The sequence below is a fragment of the Chiloscyllium plagiosum genome, chromosome 2 (genome assembly GCF_004010195.1).
Source record: "Chiloscyllium plagiosum isolate BGI_BamShark_2017 chromosome 2, ASM401019v2, whole genome shotgun sequence".
NCBI classification, from domain to species: Eukaryota; Metazoa; Chordata; class Chondrichthyes; order Orectolobiformes; family Hemiscylliidae; genus Chiloscyllium; species Chiloscyllium plagiosum.
Genome location: NC_057711.1, coordinates 95829020 through 95847092, shown reverse-complemented (window position 1 = coordinate 95847092; position 18073 = coordinate 95829020). Strand labels below are relative to the sequence as shown.

Sequence of the window (18073 nt, the reverse complement as noted above, 5' to 3'; positions counted from 1 at the left end):
AGCAGCATGGTACAGGGAGGATGAGGCAAACATGACTGACTAGGGAGGTCAGGGATAGTATATGATGTGGCGAAGGGCAGTGGGAAACCAGAGGATTAGGAAGCTTACAAAAACAGAGGGCAACAAAAAAAAAAGACAAGATTAAATGAGGGTAAGCTAGCCAATAATATAAAAAAAGGCAGAGTTTCTTTAGTTATATAAAAAGGGCAAAAGCAATGCAAAAGTGGATACTGAGTCACTGGAAAGTAACATTGCAGTGATAGTAGTGGGTAACAAGGAAACAGCTGAGGAACTGAATAATTACTTTGCATCAGTCTTCATGGTGGAAGACATAAGTACTATCCCAAAAGTTCAAGAAAGTGAGGAAGCAGAGCAGAGTATGATGGCCACCAGCTAGATGTTAGAAAAACTGAATGGCCCAAAAGGTGGATAAACCATCTGGACCAGATGGACTACACCCCAGAGTTTAAGGGAGATAGCCGAAGTGATAGAGAAGGCATTAGTGACGATATCTCAGGAATCACTAGAATCGAGGAGGGTCTCAGGACTGGAAAATTGCTAATGTGACACCCCTAATTTAAAAAAGGAGTACGGCAAAAGACGGAAAATTATAGACTAATTAGCCTAACCTAGGTCTTGGGCAAGATCCTGGAATCCATTGTGAAGGATGAGATTTCTGAATACTTGGAAGTCTATGGTAAAATAGGACAAAGTCAGCATGGTTTCATCAAGGGGAGGTCATGTCTGATAAACGTGTTCGGATTCTTTGACGAAGTAATGAGCAGGTTAGACCAAGGGGAGCCAATAGATGTATCTACCTAGACTTCAAGAAGGCCTTTGATAAGATGCTGCACAGGCGGCTACTGAGTAAGGTAAGGGCCCATGATGTTTGAGGGAAGATGCTAGCATGGATAGAAGCTAGGCTGTTTGGCAGAAAGCAGACAGTGGGGATAAAAGGGCCTTTTTCAGGTTGGTGGCCGGTGACAAGTGGTGCTCTGCAAAACTCAGTATTGGGACCACAAATTTTTCACTTTATACACTTTAATGTTCTAGATGAAGGAACTGAGGGCATTCTGACTAAGCTTTCAGATTACACAAAGATACGTAGAGGAACAGGGAGCATTGAGGCGGCAGGAAGGCTGCAGGGGGACTTGGTCAAGTTAGGAGAGTGGGCAAAGAAATGGCAGATGAAATATAGAGTGAGAAAGTGAGAGATCCTGCATTTTGGTATTAAGAATAGCTACTTGACAAAGGACCAGCGCTTCAAAACCTTGTCTTTTCAAATAAACCTGTTGGACTGTAATCATTGATGTTGAGTTTTTTTTTAAAAAAACTTTGTCCACCCAACACCTCCACATCATATGTGGAATGTTTGAGGACTCTGTCTATACTCGATGGAGTTTAGAAGGATAAACAGGTTTGGTGGGGGGGGGGGGGGGAAAGAGTGGGTAACTGAAACATACAGAATACTGAATGGCCTGGACAGAGTCAATGTTGGTTAAATGTTTCCGTTGGTAGGAGAGACTAGAGCCCAAGGGCACAGAGTAAAAGGGAAGACCTTTTAGAACTGAGAGAAGTAGAAACTTCTTCAGCCAGAGTGGTGAATCTATGGAATTCAATGCCATAGAAGGCTGTGGAGGCCAGATCATTTGAGTATATTTAAAACTGAAATAGAAATGTTCTTGAGTATCAAGGGTTATGGAGAGAAACCAGGAGAATGGGGTTGAGAAACGTATCAGCCATAATGGAACGACAAAACAGACTCAATAGACTGAATGGCTTAATTTCTGCTCCTATGTCTATGGTGTTACTCACCAGAACAATCTTCACATCAACTCTAAACAGTCTGTCCTCTCATTCATATTTGGGTGTATTATGCATAGAAGGGGGAGCTTATAAAGGTGATTAGAATTGTAACTAGTAAAGTTAGAGCAAAGTTCATAATTGTTTACCTATAGCTGGAGTCTATTTACTTGCAACAAGTCATAATTCTTGTTCAGTGTAGAAACCTGATCTGTGTTTCTGTCAATTTGTCTTTTAACAAAGGTAAATTGGGGAATTTTACATGTGTCTTTAATATTTTAACCTTTCGGGTTGACTCTGGGAATGGCAGGGCTTGATTTTCCAGCACACTATCCTAAGCTATCACAAACTACAAATACTTGTAGCTCAAACAGACCAGAGAGTGGGTAGTTTCCAGTGAGTGATTCATCTCTTAACTCATTAAAACTTCAGGACCACTGACGTAAGGAATAAACAAAATACTTATAACATGTCTGGATGACTGCAATCCTAATAATCTGAAGCTTAAAGCCATTTAGGAGAAAGCAACCTGTTCAACCTGTACCCTATATATCACTCAATTTTTATTGCATTCAGCATTGGAACAACTTCCGAAGGCTTCTTTCAAACCCATTATCTTGAATTACAATCTTTCTTCACTGGGTCAAAAATATGCTCGAATTCCTACAGAAATGGGACTGTTGGATTATGTACAGAGTAATTCAAAATCGTTCACCATTACATTCCCAAAGGATGAGAATGCAATATTGGCCTTGCTAGTGATATCAGCATCTCATGAATGAAGATTGAAGGGAGAGAAAAATAAATCTCAGCAAGGGTGGGAAGAAGGGTCAATGATGCACAAGCTGGAGAAATAGGGAGATAGAAACAGATAGTGATAAAAACAGCGAAAGAGCTACGGAGAGAGTGCCAGTGGATTATTTTAAATCAGAAATAGAGAAGATTCTTGTTAGAGAAAGGATTCAAAGGTTATGGGACAGGATGGGAATGCAGAGTCAGTGTATGTAGTAACAATGCTTTTGGCATCTACACAAGGTGAAGGATCCAAGAGAAGGGGAGCAGATGAGCCTAGCAGTAAGATGACAGCTGTCTCATATCCTTAAATCAAAGGCTCAAGAAGCTATTATGTGGCTGACACAAGGGTGGTCTTCAACCACATGACATCAGCTACAAACTCCATCACTTTGTAAAGATAATGTTTATTTGCAATCAGGCCTTATCAACACTGTCATGAATGGCCCAACAGCTATCATGAAAGACTTCAGGGAAGCCTCAGTAGATCAATGTTAACACGAACAGTTTAAGAATGAGAGAAAACACAAGTCAATGGAAAAAAGTGGTTCACATCTCAGCTGTCCTGCTCATCCTACATTGGTACTCTATTTGTCAGAATCTTTGCTATATAATACCAATGTTATTACATAACATTATACTATACAAGTTAAATTTAATATTGTACGGGCAATCTAATAACCTGATGAAATTGAATGACATTGGTAAGAAAATAAGATGCAAAGAGGAAAAGAGGCAGCCATGAAAATGTAGATAGGTTAAGTGAGTAGGCAAATGAAATTTGCTTGTCAATCTTCAGAGGAAGAATAAAAAATTCATTATCGTGAAAAACTGAAGAGTTCAAAGATGAAAATGGATCTGGGCATCCTTCGGCACAAATCGCAAGTAATTAATATCCAGGTACAACAATTAGGAAGCTAGCAAAACATTGTTTATTCAGTTCCTGCCATGATGAAGTTTCAGTTACAGGGTACTAGTGAGACCCTATCTGAAATACACAAGCAAAAAGTGATTGGATTGAAACATTAAGGTGTTGGAAAAGTCTTTACGGAGTTGATGTGGAGAGGATGTCTTATGGGAGAATCTAGAACTAGGGGTTTCTGCTTACTGGTTGCCCATCTAAAAGAAACAGAATGGATTTTTTCCATCACAGGATTAAGTCTTTGGAAGTTTCTTCTTTACAAGGTGGTGGAAGCATAGTTACAGAATATTTAGAGTGCAGAGGGGAAATAGATTTTTGTTAAGGGGGATGAAATATTAATCAGGTAGGCAGGAATGTCGATGAGGTTACAAATCAGATCAGCTATAGTTTTATCAAATGGTAGAGCAGACTTGAGGTGCTGAATTGCCTACTTCTGCTCCAAACTCATCTGTTCATTTTGATAAACAAAACTGGTTAAAAATTTTACTCAGAAATTACCACCACTGAAATTTGCCATTTTTCTCTCCAGTTAATTCTATAGAAACAAGTTTTTTTTTATTTAAAACAATATTAATCCTTACATTTCTCCATTTATCTAAATTTAGGCTATTTATTTTATCATAAACAAAAAAGCTTACATTTATATAGCACCTTTCAAAAACACCAAAATGCCTCAATTTCACAGTCCAGGAAGCGTGCTGTTTTGAAAAGCAGATGTTCCTGTAATGTAAAAAACAAAACCAAATGTCAAATATCTTAATCAGCTGCTAATGATAATTAAACACAAAACTGAAGTAAATAACATTTGCAAAACAGTGGGATAACATTAGATGATTAAATATGTTAAGCATCATGAGTGGTATCATGGAATTGAATGCCATATCAACAAATCCCCAGGAATATATTAAATCATTGTTGACAATTCCAGTCCAAAGAACAGGGACAGCACGTCCTATAGCAAAATACAATTATTAGCTGACATTTAGATTTTACCAAGATGTTTTAATTTTAATAGTTCATTTTGTGTAATTGCTGTAAGAACACACTTGGTAACAATGACACATGCATGGTCACAGTTAGTGACATATTCTGCGACATGGGGCTGTGCTCTACTTATCTCCATTTAAAACAAAATCTTAATCTTGTAAAGCTGTAAATTCCAAGGTTAAAAGTTAATTGTGGTTTCCAAGTCTCTGATCTTGGCATGTTAATAAATTCCTTGTTCCTTTCAAGGAAAATGGATTTCTCCTCTCGTGGCCACACTGAGCAAACCATGACAACCACAACTCTGGCAATTACTCAAGATTGATATATACAAAAAGATACTGGACTCTCCAATGAAAACAAACTAATGTGCAGTATACTTCAATCCAAAGTGAATGACATCATCTCTTTCTAAATTTCAGTAACTGTTTAATATTTCTAATATCAAGGCACCCTAACATCTGCAGAATAGGCTGCAGCACCCCCAAACAAAAAAAAATTCCAACCAGCCAAGCAGAAATTTTATATCTAGATCTCAAAAGAAACCCCAACTATACTTTGCAGAGGTCATGGCCAAGAAGAATCACCCATGCCCTCCAAATATTGCTCATAGGCCTGCCCCATTTAAAAAATGGCATGTAGTATCACATTCTCTGACACATTACGATGTGTAAGAGCATAAACAAAAATCCACTGGAATATCACACAATGTCAGTTGGAGCCTCAGTTGTAGCCATTCTGAAGAAGCATTTTGCTTTCAAGTTGAACAGTGTTTAGCAAGTTTAAATTGCTTTATCAAATTTGTCATCCTGTATCTAGAAGGAAAAATCAGTTTGTAAATGTAACAAACTATGAGGAATACAGCAAAAGACTTGGAGAAATTTTAAAAAATTGGTAAAATAGGCAAACATGACAAATGAAATTTAACAATTACAAAAATGATTAAATTAGAGCTTAAGATTGAGAAGGAGCAACAAACTAAATTGTGCAATCTTAAAGTGGATGCAAGAGAGAGAGAAATTGTTGAAGAAAGAAGGTTGTGAACCCTACAGTAGAGAAAAAAAGGAAGTGTTGCAAAACCTAAGTAAACAACTAGTTTAGCTCTGCTGAAGTATTTTATCCAATTCAGACAACCACACTTTAGACAGGATATGAAGGCTATAATTTTAATAGTTCAGTGAGATTACTATAATTGGGGGGGGGGGGGGGGGGTAGGAGGAGAGGAGAACCTGGATAAACTTATCTTTCAACCAGACAGAGGGGAAATTTGACAGTTATCTAAAATTATGCTAGAATAAAAGAGGAAACTTCTTCTAATGACAAGTTGAGAATAAAAGGGCACATGTTGCTGATGACAGAGAAAGAACAGAACATAAGGCAAGATAGGCTTGAGGGAAATGAATGACAAACTATGGCCTAACCTAAACAGCTGAGTGTCTATGGACAAAGTATGGACATACTGTGCCATTATGACTTAAGGAAAACCATACTTTACACAAAAGAACAATTAGGATTTGGAATGTACTGTTGAATAAATTATTTGGAGATACCGGTGTTGGACTGGGGTGTACAAAGTTAAAAATCACAACACCAGGTTATAGTTCAACAGGTTTAATTGGAAGCACTAGCTTTTGGAGCACTGCCACATGATGAAGGAGCAGCGCTCCAAAAGCTAGTGCTTCCAATTAAACCTGTTTGACTATAACCTGGTGTTGTGTGATTTTTAACTCTGTTGAATAAAGTAATTTAGTTATGTCTTGCCGAGAGAACTTGGCTTTTTTCCTTAAAGGTCTGTTTGAAAGGCTTTTTTTAAAATTCAATGGTAAATACTAGTCCATTAGACAGGTGGCTTCTTGACCTGGAGTAATACAAAGACATACAGAATACAAAAAGCCAAGTGGCCACAAACATAAGCCTCACTTAAAAAAAGTGCCATGTCTACATAGTACAGTAAACTAGACAGAAAGCAAAAGTATAAGACAGAGATTGTGAATTTTAAATGTTGCTACTTCAGCTTTAAACATGGATTTAAAAAAGGGTCTCTGGAGAAATGTGCATCTCATAAGCCGAGTAGGTTCTGCAAAATAGTATGCTGCTCCAGTGACAGATAGAATACAGCTGCCAGTGAATGCAACTCAAGAGCCAAAAAATCAAAAAGAGAGTGCTCCCACATCCTAAACGCCAACACAAAGCACAAATTGCAGAACAAAAAAAAGGTGGCGATACCTTTTTGCAGGGAAGGATGCAAATAAACTGTAAAATGTAGCTTATTGCATTGATAAATTTCACAAGTAATTTTTATTTTAAATAGCATTTACCTGTTTATCTACCTGGGGCTGTTTTCCCTGGAGCGTCGGAGGCTGAGGAGTGACTTTATAGAGGTTTACAAAATTATGAGGGGCATAGATAGGATAAATAGACAAAGTCTTTTCCCTGAGATCAGGGAGTCCAGAACTAAAGAGCATAGGTTTAGGGCGAGAGGGGAAAGATATAAAAGAGACCTAAGGGGCAACTTTTTCACACAGAGGGTAGTACGTGTATGGAATGAGCTGCCAGAGGAGGAGGCTGGTACAATTGCAACATTTAAGAGGCATTTGGATGGGTATATGAATAGGAAGGGTTTGGAGGGATATGGACCAGGTGCTGGTAGGTGGGACTAGGTTGGGTTGGGATATCTGGTCGGCATGGACGGGTTGGACCAAAGGGTCTGTTTCCATGCTGTACATCTCTATGACCCTAAGTACTGGCTCAGATTCATTTTTTAGAAAATAGACTAGTAAAAAATTAAATCAACCCATTCAGAGATGTTAGTACTCTCCTCTGGATCAGATGGGACTTGAATCCAGTCTAAGAGGAGAGACACTAACTTTAAAATGCATCTGAGTGATGCAGTGTAGAGCTTTACTTACATTTTTTAGTAACTTCTTCATTTAGAAATCATTTGGTAAGTGTGAGTTTGCTTTGCAGTTCTCCAATGGGTTTAATAACAGTCTTTGGTTGCATTGAAAAGGATATTTGAGAAATAGACCAAGGAGAAGAATTCCAAAGAAAATGAGGGGGGGGAAAGGTGGTACTAACTTTTAGTTACTGAAAAGAGCTGACACAAACCTCTAAGGTGTTCTGAGGAAGGATCACCTGATCCAACATTCTGATTTCTCTTTACAAATGCTGCCAGACCTGCTGAGCTTTTCCAGCAATTTGTTGTTCGATTTACAGCATCCAAACCTTCAGTGCTTTATAATTCTGTGATTCTATGATTTTAGAGTTCTATTACAAAGTAAAGCATAATATGGAGCTCCAATTTGTATCCAAAAGAATTACTATACAAATAGGAGACATTATAACTATTCATTAGTAATGCAAAACAGTTAGACAAGAATCAAAATTTATTAAAGTGCAGGAGGACAATCAGCAGTGAGTCAGTGATGTCCTGTAGGGTAACACAATCAGTCAATTGCATTCTTCAGCTCTAGTTCCAAAGTTTCACAAGCTTATTTTAAGTGTCCATTCAATTTCCTTTTGGAAATAACCGATTGCCTCAGCTTATAGGTTGCCTGTCACAGGTCATTAATTCTTACTGCATTAAAAGATTATTTTTAACATTTCCCCATAACTCTTGCCAACAAACCTTAAATTGGTGTTTGCTAATCCTTGCATCATCAGCTAATGTGAACAGCTTTTCTTTGTCTCTTTACCTAAACCTGCCATGAACTTGTACACCTCAAATCAAGTCTTCCCGAAAACCATTTTGCCCCAAGGAAGACACCACCAGCTTCTCCATCCAACCGGGAAGCACATTTGGAACATTCTGGTAAGCCATTTGAGGACCTCAATCGATATCCTTAATAAACTGTAGTGACCAGAATGGATTGTAATATATAGCTATGGAAGAAAGAATTTGTAATTCACTGAATTAATTTTATAATGTATAGAAACAAAGGAGGGATTGAAATGGAGTATGAAAACAGAAAAGAGTAAAAATCTTTAAAAATTAAATCAACCCATTCAAGTAATTACAGGTCTGAAAGAATAAAACTCCATGTTTATAAAAGTAAACTTTCAGGGCAACTAACGATTAACACATTAGAGTTCAAGATTCATCTAGAACTAAATAATTCAGTCCTAACACTTTAAAAAGACAAGAACTAGGAGCAGGGGCAGATTATTCATCCAAGACTAACTTATCAACCTATGAGATCATGACTCTTATTTCAACACTATTTTGCTGCATTATTCCACAATGCTTTTACTATGACATCTACCAATTTCAGGCTTGAATATACTCAATGACTGAACCTTCGCAGCTCTCTGGGGAAGAGAATACCAATAATTCAGTGAAGAAATTCTTCATCTCAGGACTTCGATAGTTAACATTACTGCCAGGCTGAATGATTTTCTATTGGATTAGTGTGGCATCACATCCATAGTTGAATTTTTCATGTAAAATCTCTGAACAAGTTTTCAAAAAAGGTATAAAAAGCCTAACAAAGCTGCCATCTGACAGTACTTCATAAAACAGGGGAGTATTGCTGGCCTGATTGATTTCCAAATTTATATCTATTAGAAAGGAGGACCATCATTTGGTATTTTCCTTATTCGTAGATTGCATGTATTTGCACATTAAAATTAAAACAACAAGCTTTAAATTGATATGACTCATTAAAATGGCAAAAGCTAACAAGGACACGTTGCTGCAGCTCCAAAGAGTTCATTTTTAATTTTATTATTTTGTGATAAATATGGCTTTTGAATATAGATCTAGATGTCATCTATCAACCCCTCAGAAAACGAACAGGAAATGACAATCACCACAAACCCCAGGAACCCCATCCAGGAGAAAGATATAAATAGAAAGCAGGAGACAACAGCTTCGCTTCACTTGGAGGTCACCAATGATGATGTTACCGAGCCAGGTAATGAAACATCTAGATATCAAACCTACAGCTCAGCGAGCAAACCTACACCCTGAGCTACAAACCTTCACAAACCTTGCAAATCTTACCAAGTTATTTGTAGCACAATCTCGTGTAACAGTTTTACAATTATCTGCAAGAAGGATATTTGGACTAAAATAAGTTAGAAAAGTCAAACTTAGATCTATTTTCACCTTTTCCAGGATTTCCAACACCTCTTCTCTACATAGCACAATCTCGTGTAACAGTTTTACAATTATCTGCAAGAAGGATATTTGGACTAAAATAAGTTAGAAAAGTCAAACTTAGAAAAGATATCTGGTTAATATTCTGGCTCCTTTTTCCAAATGAGTCAAAAAGAAAAAAAGATAGACATTACAAAGAGAAAGCTGCTGCTACTCAGGAGTTGTTAAAAAAAAGTGATCCACTAGGCTGTGTATGCCATTACTAAAACAGTCTATCAATTGCTAAAACAAATATGAAACACCTAACTGCTATAATTGTTACAGGACGCTAACTAATGTAGCATCATTAGAGTTAATACTCATCAACAGATTAAGGAATCTAAAGTGCACAATACATCAGTGTTAGTGCTAGATGGCCAAGGGAAAAGCACAGGCAACCTTCTTCATACTTGCTAAAAAGGTAGCATTGCAAATCAATCATAATATTTTCTGCAAACCTCCATCAGTCAACAAAATTAACTTGCTACGGTTGCCTGATTTAATATTTTCAGAATGTTATCCGTACATATTGTTGATTACTGTTATATTACAGTAAGGGATAAGAGCAAAGCTGGGAAATAGGGCAGGATGGGTGACTGAGGTGACTGTGGGAAGCACTTTAGGAACAATGACAACAGTTCTATTAATTTTAGAACAGTTGTTATGGAGGGGGAGAAAACTGGTCCACAGGTTCAAGTTCTAAAAATTGGGGTAAGCTGAATTTTCATACAATTAGACAAGAGCTTGCAAGGATCGATTGGAGTAGTTTGCAGGCAAAGGACCTCCAGCAAGTGGGAGGCCTTTAAAAGTGAGATAGCTAAGAGTTCAAGACCTATATGTTCCAGTGACATGAAGGGCAAGGTTGGCAGGAATAGAGAACCATGGAGAAAGTGAGGACAGCAGATGCTAGAGATCAAAACACGTGGTGCTGGAAAAGCACAGCCAGTCAAGCAGCATCCAAGGAGAGTCAATGTTGAGGAGCATAACCTCTTAAATCGGGACCAGGAGATTTATCCACCTTCATACATTCTAACATCCCAACACCACCTCTGTGATATGGACTGTCCATGATAATCACCACTAACTTTCCCAATTTCCCAAGTCTTCATGAACAGCTTGTGCTCAAAATGTTGACTCTCCTGCTCCTTGGATGCAATCTGACCAGCTGTGCTTTTCCACCATCACACCTTTTGACTCAGGAATAGGGAACCATGGATAACAAAAAGATATTGAGGTTCTGACCAGAAAAAGAGGCGGCATAGCTCAGTTATAGGCGGCTGGGATCTAGAGGATCCCTGGGAGGGGGTATGTAGGAGATACAGGAATTCACTAAAGGAGGAAGTCAAGAGAGCAAAAAAAGGGGGCACGAGATGGCCTGGGCTAAAAAGAGTAGGGAAAATCCAAAGAGGCTCTTCAACGAAAGACAACGAGAAGAACCTCTACAGGGCCAAAGTGGACCTGTGTGGAACTGCAGGAGATGACAGAGGTCGTCAAATGAATGTTTCTCCTGTGGGAGACGATTTGGGAACTTAGGGAAATTAGTGGTGATTATCTCGGGACAGTTCATATCACACGAGAGGTGGTGTTGGACATATTAAAATGTACAAAGGTGGATAAATCTCCTGGTCCTGACCAGATATATCCAAGAAACCTGCAAGAGGCTAAAGAAATTGCAGGGGCTCTGGCTGATATTTTTCCATCATCATTAATGACGGGTGAGGTCCCAGAAAACTGGAGGATAGCAAATGTTGTGCCCTCAAAGAAGGGCTGCAAAAAAAAACACAGCTGGGAATTATAGACCAGTAAACCTGACATCTGTGGTAAGTTACTTTAGAAAATTTTGAGGGATAAGATACACAAGCATTTGGAAAGACAGGGTTTGATTAAGAGTAGTCAGCATGGCTTTTAGAGTGGGAGATCATGCCTCACAAAATTTGTTCTTTGATGACGTGACTAGGAAGGTTAATGAGGACAGGGCAGTAGATGTAGTCTATATGGATTTCAGTAAGGCCTTTAAAGGTTCCACATGGTAGGTTGCTCTGGAAGGTTAGGTCAGGTCATATGGAATCCAGGGAAAGCTGGCAAATTGGATACAAAATTGGCCTGATGCTAGGAAGTAGATTAGATTAAATGAGATTACTTAGTGTCCACACCAACCCTCCAAACAGCAACCCACCCAAACCCAGGTAATAGTAGAAGGATGCTTGTTGGACTGGAAGCCTCTGACTAGTGATGTGCCTCATGGGTCAGTGCTGGGCCCATTGCTGTTTGTTATCTATATCAATGATTAGGATGAGAATGCACAAGGCATGATTAGTAAGTTTGCAGATGACATTAAAATGGAAGATATCATTAACAGTGAGGAAGGTTAGCAGAAATTGCAGCAGGATCTGGATCAGCTGTGGACATTGGCCATGGAATGGCAAATGGAGTTTAATGTGGAGTCAAATCAATGTAAGAGTTTCATGGTGAATGGTAGGGCTTTAATGAGTGTAGTGGAACAGAGGAACCTGGAGTTCAGGTGCAAGGTTGTCTGAAAAGTGGAGTCACAGGTAGACAGGGCAGTGAAGGTAGCTTTTGACATGCTCACCTTCATCAGTCCAGGGCATTGACTAAATAAGTTGGGAAGTTGTGTTGCGGTTGTACAGGATGTTGGTAAGACTACATGTGGAGTATTGGGTCAGTTTTGGTCACCTTACTATAAGAATAATGTTATTAAACTGGAACAAGCACAAACATTTACAAGGATGTTGCCAAGACTCAAGGGTCTGAGTTATAGGGAGAGGTTGGCCAAGCTAGGACTTTTTTCTTTAGAGCATGGTGTGGTGTAAAATTCCAAGCAGTGGAATGTGGTGAAACGGTTAAAAATTATGTCCCAATACATGTGTGAATCTAACCGGAATGGAGGTGTTGCTTAGTCCCGTGTGAATCTTCTTATCTGTATGTAACCAGAATGGAATGTGTTTTTTAGCCTTGCTCTGCTGTTCACATGAATGTTTATATCTGGAAAAGAATAAAAAGCTGGAAAAGTCTCCAGTTCGGTGAGTCTGCTCCGGGGTTACGTTTAACCGCCGAGCGTGGGTTGTTGGCAACCGCTCTACAAGAACTGACGGCTCCCAGTTTTGGTAATATGTAGAGTGAGTATAAGCCAGACCCGTTGTTTGGACCTGGTTGTGGCGACGATGCGGGGAATAAAATGCCCATATTCTAGCAGACTCGCCTCTTGGTCGTTTGTTCTGTGTCAGACTACTCTCCTACGAACCTGACCTTGAGAATTTTTTTAAAACACATGGGGGGGGGGGAAGAAACCTGTAGAAGTATAAGATGAGAGGCATGAATAGGGTGAATGCACTCAGTCTTTTTCCCAAGGTTAGAGATTCAAGGACGAGAAGGAAAAGAATAAGTGGGAATCAGACAGTAACGTTTTTTTAAAAAAAAGGGTAGTACACATATGGAATGAGCTGCCAGCGGAAGTGGTTGAGGCAGGTACATTAACATTTAAAAGGTATTTGGATAAATACATGGATGGGAAAGTTTTAAGGATACGGGCCAAGTGTAGGGAAATAGGTTAGCGTGAATGGACATTTTGGCCAGCATGGACCAGTCTGGGCCAGAGGGCCTGTCTCTGTGCTGCAGGACTCAATCACAATTTATTATTTACAAAAAACCCATCTCAAATCCACCATGATTCAGTACATTATACTGGCAAAAGTTAAGTGAAGCACGTTGCCTCCCAAAACTCGTCCAAATTTTGGGAACTTAAATATAGTTTTACAGGGGAATAAGCAATATTCATTTTTTCCCCTCAGATACATTAAGTGCTTTGTCACTAAGATCAGAAACACATGAAAAAAGGTCCCAGGGTCTTAATTCTGGACTGCACGCATTCATGGCAGACATAAATTTTCAATGAAATAACGAAAAATCAGCAAGAATATATAGAAGTGTCTTATTTTTAAGTACATTTTTTAAAAGAATCAAGTGTAAAACTTATCAAAACATTGCCAAGGGACATTGCAAACAAAGCCAAATGCAAATCAAGAAGCAGATGACAATCTTAAATATACAAACTGGAGTTTTTTCACTGCTGCTTCAAGTATGCTCAGTACTTTTTTGACAACTCCAAATTATCTTGAAGTATTGTCTTTGATGCTCTCTGCAATCTGCATATTCTAAGCTTCAAATAGCAGTCAACTAGGTGTACATGCATACTCCAGTACACTGCTCACCATGGTAAGTGCGGTTAGCATAGGAAACTCCCATGGGTTACACATTTCTCACTGTCACAGATTCAGATGTGAGTTATTTCCCACTTTGCTCCATAGACCTTGGTATCCTAACCAAACAAAAACCTATTGATTTCAATCATGCTCTTCACAAACAGCAAGAACGTTATCCTACATAAATGTGGAAATGTCAGTGTTGGACCGAGGTGGACAAGGTGAGAAGTCACATGGCGTGAGGATTTAATCCAACAGGTTTATTTGAAATCACAAGCTTTCAGAATACTGCTCTGTCATCAGGTCCGACATGCTTATTGTCCCTTCATGGTCAGTACTAAAATCAAGAGGTTGGTTTTAAATCTTACCCATCTCACAGTTAAAATTGATCAGGTTAGTTATCCTTCCCCCATGTAAATGCATATGCCTAAAGCAGGATAAATGATAAAAGGTCAAAAAGTCAAACATTCCATTGTGGAGCCAAACTGTGGCCAGCCAGACTACACAAACAGGATAGTTCACATACACTTGGCGCATAATGGTATCTCTAAGCAGAGAAACCGTATGGCTATGTGGCTACTCAGGATCTGTGCATGCTTATGCAAATCCCAGCACTGAATTGCTGTTTGAGTCTGTGCAGCAGAGGGAAAACGGGAATGATGGCAAAGAGACAAACAGCACTGAGACCTCCAGGATATCAAATATAGTACAAAGCTGAATGTAATAACATTTTACTAACACATCAAGTAACTGTGCTGCAAAAGCAAAACATAGCTGCGAAAATAGGAGGAGGACTCTGCTCTGAAGTAGATGCCCAAGATAAAATGTGCCAGAATAGGGACAGATAAGGCCAATAAAATCTGGCGTTCAAAGATGTCAGACCAACAATTAACTGGCATAGCAAGTTCATGAGGTAATTCATGAGTCCATTCTTGTGATTACAGACCTAGATTGCTCAGAAATTAACAAAAAGAACCTGATGTCAAATTAAGTGCCTGAAGATTCATCAAGTATTAGCAAAACAAGTGCCAATGGCATCACATCAGCAACCTAGACTGAAGATCCATGATATTTCACCATACTTGGTGACTGAACTGTGAAATGGAAAAGGTCAAAACAGTCTCAGTGAAAATAACCAGATTTAGTGTTTAGCTTGAAGTGAGGTCTGCAGATGCTGGAGATCAGAGTCAAGAATGTAATGCTGGAAAAGCACACAGCAGATCAGGCAGAATCCGAGGAGCAGGAGAATCTACATTTTTGGCATGAGGCTTGTGCGCCAAGGGGATAGAGAGATAAATGGGAGAAGGTGTTAGGTGAAGGTAACTGAAAGAAGTGGTGGATATGGGCATAGTTACAACTGTTACACAAATAGGAAGAGTTTGGAGGGATATGGGCCAGGAGCAGGCAGATGTGACTAGTTTAAATTTGCCAAAATGTTTGACATGGACTGTTCCCATGTAGTATGACTAAAAGTCTAGCCACTGCCCCTTGACGTTCAATGGTGTTACTATCACTGAATCCCTCTTTAACATTCTAAAGGGTTATCATTGATCACAGACCCAACTGGGCTTGCCATATAAATACAGTAGTTACAAGAGCAGTTCAGAAGCTAGGGATACCACAGCAAGTGACTCACTTCCTGACTCCAAAGTCTGTCCAATATCTACAAGGTACGAGTTAGGAGCGTGATCAAATACTCCCCTTGCCTGGATCGGTGCAGCTCCGACATTCAAGGAGCTTGACACCAATCGGGATAAAGCAGCCTGCTCAATTAGCACTATAACCACAAACATTTATTCCACCCAAAAGCAATAGTAGCAATGTATGCTATCTACAAGATGCACTGCAGAAATTCAAAAATTCTCAGCACCTTCCAACCCATAACCCATTTCTGTATAGAAGGAAGGTAGCAGCTCATACATGGGAACACCACAACCCAAGTGGCCCTCCAAGCCACTCACTATCCTAACTTAAATATATTGCCATTCTTTCATTGTCTGAATCAAAATCTTGGAAGTCCAACCTTAATGGCATTGCAGGTCAACCTGCAATGAGGGGTGTACAGACAGCAGTGGTTGAAGACAGCAGCTCATCCACCTTCAATGGCGACTGGGGATGGGTAATAAATGCTGGCCAGAGATTAACCCAAAAGGGACTCTCCAAATAGATTAAAGGGAGAAAAGACTAACTCAGGAAAGAATAGGGCCTCTTAAAAGATCACAAGACCACCTACATGGCGATGAGGGAAAATATTAAATGAGTATTTTGCATCAGTGTTTACTGTGAAGGAGGATATGGAAGACAATGTGGGAAAATAAATAACAATATCTTGAAAATGTCCATATTAGAGCTCGTGGTGCTGGATATTTTGATCAGATGGGCCAAAATGGGACAAGTGGCAGATGGAGTTTAATTTAGATAAATGTGAGGTACTATATATTGGAAAAGCAAATCAGGGCAGGATTTATACACTTAATGGTAAGGTCCTGGGGAGTACTGCTGAACAAAGACCTTGAAGTGCAGGTTCATGACTCCTTGAAAGTGGAGTCGCACATAGAATAAAGGCAGCAGCATTTGGTATGCTTGCCTTTATTAGTCAGTGCACTGAGTACAGTAGTTGGGAGGTCATGTTGCAGCTGTGCAGGAGTGGTTGGCTACTTTTGGAATACTATGTTCAATTCTGATCTCCCACTATTGGAAAAATGTTGTGAAACTTGAAAGGGTTTAGAAAAGATTTACAAGGATGTTGCCAGGGCTGGAGGGTTGAACTATAGGGCAGCCTGAATAAGCTGGGGCTATTTTCACTGGGGAAAAAAAACAGGATGCTGAGGGATGACTTTATAGAAGTTTATAAAATCATGAGGGGCATGAATAGGGTCAATAGACGAGGTCTTTTGCCCCAGTGTGGGGTGGGGGTGACAGAGAAAGAGTCCTAAACGAGGGGGCATCAGTTTACAGGAAGAAGAAGGGAAAGAGATTTTTTCAAAAAAAGGACCTAAAGGGGCAACCTTTTTCATGCAGAGGGTGTGTGTGTGTGTGTTGGGGGGGGTGGGGGGGGAATGAGCTGTTAAAAGGAAATAGAGGAGGCTGGTAAAATTACGATGTTTAAAAAAAGACATCTGATGGGTATATGAATATGAAGGGTTCAGAGGAATATCTGCCAAATGGGTCTAGATTTATTTAGAATAACTGGTCGGCACTTGATGTGTTGGACTGAAGGGTCTGTTTCCATGTTGTATATCGGACTCTAAATCCTCTGAATATACTTCATAAATTTCTCTCCTTTACTCTTCATATAAACCATTAAAAAAATTGAAAGTCTCAGACGAGGTGAATAGTGGCAAGTGGAATTCAATCCAGGTAAATATCACATGATGCACTTGGACAGGACAAACAAGTCATGGGAATACATGGTGAATGGTAGGACTTTGGGAACAGAGGGACCTTGGTATGTGTCATCATCCTTTTTGGTATCAGGACAGGTAGACAAAGTGAAGGTGGCCTGTGGTATACCAACTTTCATTTGGCGAAGCAGGAGTTTAAAAGCAGGAGGTGGTTGCCCTGCAACTGTAGGTTAGGTTGCAGCTGAAGTATTGTGGAATCCACATTATAGAAGTTAAAAATCACACAACACCAGGTTATAGTCCAACAGGTTTAATTGGAAGCACACTAGCTTTCGGAGTGACAATCACCTGATGAAAATGTGGAGAAAACTTTTCCACTCAGGATGGTGGGAATCTGGAACACTGCCAGTAGTAGAAACCATCATGACACTCAATGTGCACTTACAATGCCAAAGCATATGGGCCACGTGTTAGAATATGGGATTAGGATACAGTACTTAGGTGGTGTTTTTGACTGATGTAGACACAATGGACCAAAGGGCCTTTTTCTGTGCGACAGATCTCAATGACTATTCTTTTCTCTATACACTGATGTTAAACATTTGGAATTGTCAGCAACCAAACAACCACCTTCCAACACAAGTGCTGGTTGCAGTTCTGTTAGATATAACCTGTTCCTTTCCATTGGTGCTTCCTGCCCTGGAACTGGTCCCATAGCCTTAAAGATCTGCAGCCTTAACCGCCCTGCTTAAGGCAATCAATCCTCCCATTCTTCCGATTTCTATTTTCACTTCGGCTACTCACTAGAAATACTGAAATATATGGAGCAGAAATAATTTCTGGTAATTGATTCTATTCTGAATAAAACAGA

General features: G+C 39.4%; 1 protein-coding gene across 12 annotated transcripts in view; it reads right to left on the bottom strand.

Moving 5' to 3' along the window:
- LOC122562047 (multiple PDZ domain protein) overlaps nucleotides 1-18073 on the bottom strand; it is a 368714-nt gene that overhangs the window by 329657 nt on the left and 20984 nt on the right. For all 12 annotated transcript variants that reach the window (XM_043714532.1, XM_043714569.1, XM_043714586.1 and 9 more), the window contains exon 2: nucleotides 4156-4237. The gene's annotated coding sequence lies outside the window, so the exon portion shown is untranslated. The remainder of the gene's footprint in view (nucleotides 1-4155; nucleotides 4238-18073) is intronic.